Genomic DNA, 9,111 nt, shown 5'->3' with positions numbered 1-9,111 from the left:
GTTAGACAGTTCAAATAACCAAAAGATAACTAAGAAAGGGGGGGGGGGTGAATCAGTTGTCATCAAATTAACGAAACCTTAAGCAATTAAAAATTTAATATCGAAACCCAAAAGATCGGTACCAGAATGCATAAACCAATTACTAAAATAACAGATATACCGATTAAGCACAACCAATAATCAGAGAATAAATATCATCCACATGACACCAAGATTTGTACGTGGAAAACCCAGTAAAGGGAAAAACCACAGAGGGGAGCCTACCCATAGTCATATAATACTTGTGTAGTAAGTATGTAATTAGAAATTGAGGAGAAGGAAGGCCAACAACCTAGAGCACACTGCTCATTATAAAAGGGGTCTCATGACCACATAAAAATCTAGACTACAATCTAGAAGAGAGAATGAACTGCAATGATAGCATCTCCTATGCCTGAGTACAGTTTCAGTTAAGCTCAATAATGAAGGACTAAATATTCTTACATAAACCCAACTCGATCACCAATGATAGACCAAATCCTCTGCATGAATGATTATTACATTATTCACTCCTATATATCCTTCATCCCATACATAGTGATATATAATGAGATCTTACATCATATATATACAAACCCTCTACCACAAACAATAAGGTCGACCACTAGAGAATAAAGCTATTACATAATTACAAAACATGTCGGCTTGAGACCAAACAAATAATATCTAACCCACACGACATCCCAGAAACACATCAAGAAGATCAAACAATGTGTTACATTAAGTTGGTCCATAACCTAGATAGTCCTGTTGGCATTATAACAAGCAAGGAGAGATTGTTGGCATTTCATTAAGGATATTGAGAAGGTTGTTGATGATTATGGATATAACTGATTAAGGATGTTTTATTGTCTTAATATTATTATTTTGTCATTGATGTCAAGAAATTGATTTTCTAATTCAGTATGATGTTGCCATATCTTGAGAAGTATGATTTGATGAGTATAAAGATGTCGGTAAAAGAGATAGAAAGAATATGATGAATAAGGGGAGGAATAAGTTATTCAATGGGAAACTATTACTGAGTTAGACAATGATGAGATCATGATGTTTAGATTGTTTTGATATCCTACATATGTTATTGATTGAAAGGTTAATACTATACTATGATACCGAGCAAAGAACCTAGTCGGTAAACCCTAAGGAACCTAGTCGGTAAACCCTAAGGTTATTGCTATCGGTTAATGAAGGCAGAATGTCTACCGAGTGAAGTTTAGTATTTACCGAGTTGCAACTGAGTAGTAACAGAATGCACTAAATGATTACATGCATTATTTAATGAAGGAAGCTGATGAGCTGGCTATGATTAAATGATTGGTATGTCATGAATGAAGTTTGTTAAAGAATCTATGGCAAAGGAAAATCGGTAGGAAGATCTACAGCTTAGATTGAACCACAATACCCTAGCACAAGTTCCAAGAAATATATGCAAGTTCCAAGGCGAGGTAAAACATTTTCAGATCGAAGGATACATTGAACATGGTCAAAGTTTGAAGATCTGATGGCTATGATTGGTCATGGGAAATGTGATCAAGGAGATTAAGCGATTGGTAAATTGTTTATAAATAAGGAACTGTTGATAAACAATGTATGCAGGCAAGTGTATGCACAGGGATGCTACACAGTGATTACCGAGCATAGAAGCTTGAAGACCTATTTAAATAAATAGAGTATAGAGCCCAGCAGATGGACAAGATTAGTCCTATATTGTATTAAGAAAATAAGAATCTGCTTTAGCATTTTAGATGTGAAGTTGCAGATAGATTTATATTACTGTTATTTTGTGAAGTGACAGAAAATATCTTAACCGAGTGGACTTAACAGTCTTATTTGTAAAACCCTCTAGAAAGGTGACATTCTGATTGAGTGTTTGAAATCCTTTAACAAGGTCACTTCTAACAAGGTGAAGATCCTAACAGATCTGAGGGAAATCCCTTAATCGGGTCACATCTAGCAATGTGTTTGTAATCTTTAACAAGATTTGCTTTTAACCGACCATACTCTAGAAGAGTATATTTCTTAGTGGGTCCGAAATCCCACAGTGGTTTTTCCCTATTTGGGTTTCCACGTTAAATCCGGTGTTATGAGTATTATGATGTTTATATGCTTTTGAGTTTGCATGTTTAGCAGTTTTGGTTATATTACTGAAGCATATGTTACCGAGGTTGAATCTGTTGTTTTTATGGAAGATTAAGTTTGTATGATTCAACCCCCCCTCTCATCTTATTAGCTTGGAATTTGTACTTATCTTTAAGCATCAGAACTATCAATTGGTATCAGAGCTTTGGACTCTGGAAGAAAAAGTTTAAAGGTACTTGAGGAAAAGATCCAAAGATGTATAAGAGGGATGCACCGAAGCTGAACAAGTCAAGTTTCTCTACATGGCAGAAAAGGATGAAGCTGCACCTATCAGGAGTTGGAGAAAATGTTGTATATTATCTGGAGAATGATTTCCTTACACTGAGCATCTATCCATTGACAATGGAAGAGATAAAGGCAAAGCAAGAACATATCCAAGCAATGATTGAAATAACATCTGCATTGACCGATTCAGAGTTTAATGATCTAGAAGGTTGCAATGATGCAAAGGCAATGTGGGACAAGATCATATTTGTGTATGGAGGAGATGAACATGTTCAAAGAGAAAAAGTGGATAGTCTAAGAGGACAACTTGAATCTATGAGGACGAATGAAGGTGAGAACATAACCCAATATAGTACAAGACTAAAGGAGATTGCCAATCAAATCAAAGGAGCAGGTGGAACTATTGAAGAAAAGGATATAACAAGTAAGTTGTTAAGAACCCTTCTACTAGCTTATGCAATCTGAGTCTCTGCAATCAATGAATTGAGGTCTATACCTAATATGCCAGTTTCTTTAGATGCTACTATTGGTAAGCTACATGCATTTGAGTTAAGTAACTTTGATAATAGTGGGTCATCGGTAAATAAAGTTGAATCTGCATTTAGTTCTTTTCATCTTGATGAATCTAATGATTACAATGAAAGAAAGTATAAGTACTCTGAAGGAGATCAGAGTGGAGCAAGTGAAAGGTTTCACAAGAACATGGAGGAAGTACACAAATTGTATGAGGAAATCAGAAAGCAAGAAGAGTTTGAAGCACTATTAGCCAGAATGTTACTGAGAGGCAAAGGTAAGTATAAAGGAAAACTACCTTTGAAATATTTCAATTGTGATAAGATAGGACATATAGCTTCTAACTGTCCTGACAAAGATTCTACTGAAAAGAGAGAGTACTGAGATGATAGACAGAAAGATAATCATTACAGAGGACATCGAGACTTTAGAAGAAGAGATAGAAAGTCATGCTTAATAGCCGATGAGGAATCCAATGATGATAAATTAGATGAAACTGATATAGAGGAAGTAGTTTATGTGGCTATCAAAGATGGATTAGATGAAGAAAGGTATGAAGAAAAAGACCTTATATCTCACATAAATACTAATGATTCTTGGATCATAGATAGTGGATGCTCACATCACATGACAGGTGATAAACACAAGTTTGTTATGTTAGAAGACTATGATGGAGGCTATGTAAGATTTGGTAATGATGCACCATGTCCGGTAAAAGGTAAAGGATCCATAACACTTCTTGACAATGCAAGATGCAATGATGTTTATTGGGTTGAAGGTTTGAAATACAATTTGTTGAGTGTAGCATAGCTAAACAATACAGGATACCAAATACAATTTCAGAAAGGAATTGTCAAAGTTCATGACAATAATGGAAAGTTAGCTGCTATCGGGACACAAACAAAAGGTAACACATTTCACTTTGACTCAACTAGGAATAAATGTCTGTAGGCAAAGATAGATGATACCTGGTTATGTCATAAAAGGTTTTGTCATGTAAATTTTGATAATCTGATCAAAATAAGCAAGAAGCACTGAGTAAGAGGTCTACCGAGTCTTGAAAAAACTGAGAATTCTATGTGCCGAGGATGCCAGATGGGAAAAATGACAAGATCAAGCTTTACAAGTAAGTCTTACACTTCTAAGGGAATCTTAGATCTTGTGCACACTGATCTTTGTGGTCCTATGAAAGTTCAAAGTTATTATGGTGATAAATATTTCATATTATTTGTGGATGATTACTCAAGGATGATGTCAGTAATGTTTTTAAAAGAAAAATCAGAAGCTTTTCAAATGTTTAAATGGTACAAGGCAAGAGTTGCAAATGAAACAGGAAGACAACTAAAATATCTTAGATCAGATAGAGGAGGAGAGTTCACATCTGATGAGTTCAACTTAGTTTGCAATGATCATGGTATAAAAAGACAAGTCTCTACACCGAGAACTCCACAAAAAAATGGAATTGTTGAGAGAAGAAACAGATCTATTATGGATTGTGCTAGAAACGTGATGATTGAAAAGAAAGTGCCACAAACATTTTGGAGAGAAGCAATAAGCACAATAGTTTACACTCTGAACCAAGTACAACTGAAGAAAGGTACTATGAAGACACCATATGAAATCTGGTATGACAAGAAACCGAATGTAAGTTATTTTAAAATATTTGGAAGTAGACACTATGTACACAAGGACGATGGAAATGACAAGTTTGATCAGAAAAGCGAAGAAGGAACATTTCTTGGTTATTCTTCTAGAAGTAAAGCATTTAAATGCCTGATCAAATCATCTAACAAAATAGTAGAAAGTGCAAATGTGAAAATTGATGAATTTGCAGAAAGAAATGATGAAGGAAATTTCAAGGAACCAGAAGATTATGATGAATTTTTCTATGTTCAACCGACAAGTCCTACCGAGAAAACTGTAGAAGGAAATGAAGAAAATATCCAGTTACCGAGTGATGAAGAAGATCATACAGAGCCTATCGAGCCTATATTAGCCAAGTATGTCAGAAGACATCATGCACCAAGTCAGATTATAGGAGATAAGGATGATCCAATGATGACAAGGAACAAACTGAGACAAAACACATGTCTGATATCTGAATTTGAACCAAGGATAGTGAAAGAGGCATTTAACAGTGAAGATTGGATAAATGCTATGACAGAAGAGATTGATCAAATCAAGAAGAATGACACATGGACACTGGTCCCAAGACTAAAGGACAAAAATGTAATCGGTACAAAGTGGATTTTCAGAAACAAGCTAAATGAAAAAGGAGAGGTCATTCGAAATAAAGAAAGACTAGTTTGCAAAGGTTATTCCCAAGAAGAAGGAATTGATTATGGTGAGACTTTTGCACCTGTGGCTAGACTAGAAGGAGTAAGAACATTGTTGGCATATGCTACTTACAAGAATTTCAAGGTATATCAGATGGATGTCAAATCTGCATTTCTGAATGGTATATTAGAAGAAGATGTTTTTATTGAACAACCTGAAGGATTTGCTGAAGACAATAATAAAGATTAGGTATGTAAATTGAACAAAGCTTTATATGGTCTAAAACAAGCACCTAGAGCATGGTATGAAAGATTGCACTCTTACTTAATCAAGATTGGTTTTATAAGAACAAGTGAAAACAACAATATGTACGTAAAGAATGATGAAAGTGGAATACTGATCTCAGCCATATTTGTCGATAACATTATATTTTGTGGAAATGACTCTCTATGTAAGAACTTTGGAAATGAAATGAGCAAAGAATTTGAGATGTCATTAATCGGTGAGATAAAGTATTTTATAGGTTTATAGATACTACAAATGAAGAATGAGATTTTCATTACTCAATCCAAGTACATAAAGGAAATCTTGAAGAAATTTGGAATTGAGGATTCAAAACTAGTAAGTACTCCTATGACTACCAACTGTAAACTATCAAAGACTGATGAATCTGCATCTGTTGATGAGACACTTTACCGATCCATGATTGGAAAGTTGCAATATGTTGTTCACAGTAGGCCAGCCATAGCACATGCAGTAGGTATAGTTGCAAGATTCTCTACAGATCCTAAGGAGACACACATGATAGCAATCAAGAGAATTTTTAGATACTTGAAAGGAACTGAGGATTATGGCTTAGTATATCAGAAAGGAAATGATTTTGATTTAAAAGTTTATACTGATGCTGATTAGGCAGACAACATTGATGACAGGAAAAACACAAGTGGAGGAGCTTTCTTTTTAGGAGAAAGACTAGTGAGTTGGCTTAGCAAGAAACAAGGATGTGTTTCACAGTCAACAACAAAAGCTGAATACATTGCTGCAGCATTGAATTGTACCAACATAGCATGGATTAAACAACTGTTGGAAGGTATAAATGAGGAAGTTACCAAGCTAGTAACTATATTCTGTGACAATACTAGTGCCATTAACATTTCAAAGAATCCTATTATGCACTCTAAGACAAAGCACATCTCTATCAAATATCATTATCTTAGAGAAGAAGGTCAAGAGAAGAAAGTGGTGTTGGAGTATGTTAGCACAAAGGAACAAATAGCAGATATCCTCACCAAGCCACTGCCAAGGGACACTTTTGAGTATCTCAGAAGTAAGTTAGGGGTCCTACCCCTATCTTCTACTCACTGACCGAGTTCGGTGAAGGCATCAATTCGATGACTCTACAAAATATATTTTAGGAGTTGATGTTGATTTACACACTTTAGGAGGTTTTCTAAAGGTGTGTAGGAAACAATACAAGGAACAGGAATTAAAGACAAAATGATCTGACCGAGACTAAATTGACACATAACAGTAGGAAATCACTTCATACAGGAAGAAATTATTTTTTAGTTCTTTACTTTTTGGCATTGTTGTCAAAGGGGGAGAAGACTAGAGAAGACTAGAGAAAAGAAGAAAAGAAAGACTGAAGAGAAAAGAAGAGAAGACTAATGTATGGGGGAGAATTCTGATGATAGAAGGAGAGCATTTCAGCATTTCAGAATCTCACAGCAATCCGAATCAATTAGGTCAAATCAATTGGTTTTGCCATCAATGCCAAAGGGGGAGATTGTTGGCATTATAACAAGCAAGGAGAGATTGTTGGCATTTCATTAAGGATATTGAGAAGGTTGTTGATGATTATGGATATAATTGATTAAGGATGTTTTACTGTCTTAATATTATTATTTTGTTATTGATGTCAAGAAATTGATTTTCTAATTCAGTATGATGTTGCCATATCTTGAGAAGTATGATTTTATGAGTATAAAGATGTCGGTAAAAGACACAGAAAGAATATGATGAATAAGGGGAGGAATAAGTTATTCAATGGGCAACTATTACCAAGTTAGACAATGATGAGATCATGATGTTTAGATTTTTTTGATATCCTACATATGTTATTGATTGAAAGGTTAATACTATACTATGTTACCGAGAAAATAACCTAGTCGGTAAAACCTAAGGAACCTAGTTGGTAAACCCTAAGGTTATCGCTATCGGTTAATGAAGGCAGAATGTCTACCGAGTGAATTTTAGTATTTACCGAGTTGCAACCAAGTAGTAACAAAATGCATTAAATGATTACATGCATTATTTAATGAAGGAAGCTGATGAGCTGGCTATGATTAAATGATTGGTATGCCATGAATGAAGTTTGTTAAAGAATCTATGGCAAAGGAAAATCGACAAGAAGATCTACAGCTCAGATTGAACCGCAATACCCTAGCACAAGTTCCAAGGTGGGGTAAAACATTTTTTAGATCGAAGGATACATTGAACTTGGTCAAAGTTTGAATATCTGATGGCTATGATTGGTCATGGGAAATGTGATCAAGGAGATTAAGCGGTTGGCAAATTGTTTATAAATAAGGAACTATTGATAAACAATGTATGCGGGAAAGTGTATGCACAGGGATGCTACACAATGATTACCGAGCATAGAAGCTTGAAGACCTATTTAAATAAACAGAGTATAGAGCCCAACAAATGGACAAGATTAGTCCTATATTGTATTAAGCAAATAAGAATCTTCTTTAGCATTTTAGATGTGAAGTTGCAAATAGATTTATATTACTATTATTTTGTGAAGTGATAGAAAATCTCTTAACCGAGTGGACTTAACAATCTTATTTGTAAAACCCTCTAGCAAGGTGACGTTCTGATTGAGTGTTTGAAATCCTTTAACAAGGTCACTTCTAACAAGGTGAAGATCCTTAACCGGGTCACATCTAGCAATGTGTTTGTAATCTTTAATAGGATTTTCTTTTAACCGAGCATACTCTAGAAGAGTATATTTCTTAGTGGGTCCGAAATCCCATAGTGGTTTTTCCCTATTTGGGTTTCCACATTAAATCTGGTGTTATGAGTATTATGATGTTTATATGCTTTTGAGTTTGCATGTTTAGCAGTTTTGGTTATATTACTGAAGCATATGTTACCGAGGTTGAATCTGTTGTTTTTATGGAAGATTAAGTTTGTATGATTCACCCCCCCTCTCATCTTATTACCTTGGCATTTGTACTTATCTTTAAGTATCAAAACTATCAAGTCCCAGACCCAATCAGGTCCACACATGCTAAAGAAATGATCCTAATCAGCCAAGTATCAAACATGATCACCATCAGCATCCCGAATCTCTACTAGAAGCCACACCAACACCACTTATGCATAACATCAAAGATCTTCATCAAAGCTCTGCCGGTGAAACCCTCACCAGATCAAAAAACCAAGCTTACCAGCATACAGGATAGCATCTGATCACTAAGCCAAAACCAACTAGCTGAACATGAATCTGACTAGCATGAATAGCATATCCAAGCCAATTATAAGCCAAAATATACCAGAGCATACCAGATCATCATGATCCAATCTAACCAGAAACCAAACGACAAGCTTAGTGAAAAAAGAACTTTATTTTCCGGAAGACAAAAGAAAAACAAGGAAAATAAAAAAAATATTTCCTTTTTATCCAGGAACTGACCCAGAGACAGATTACTTTTTATGGCTGTGAACACATATGGCGATCTCTTTGATGGAAAGATATCTGGTCTTGAAACAATTTAAATATTGGTTTAGAAATCGTTATTGTGGTTTACTAGAAGAAGAAGAATTTCCTCGGTTTGGTTCTGATATTCTAATAGAATACGTTAAAAAAAGAAGGATACCGATAAAGCAGCCAAAACAACTAGTGTTGACATC

This window comes from Cryptomeria japonica, chromosome 5 (assembly GCF_030272615.1).
Source record: "Cryptomeria japonica chromosome 5, Sugi_1.0, whole genome shotgun sequence".
Lineage (NCBI taxonomy): Eukaryota > Viridiplantae > Streptophyta > Pinopsida > Cupressales > Cupressaceae > Cryptomeria > Cryptomeria japonica.
Note: the sequence above shows the minus strand (reverse complement) of the source record.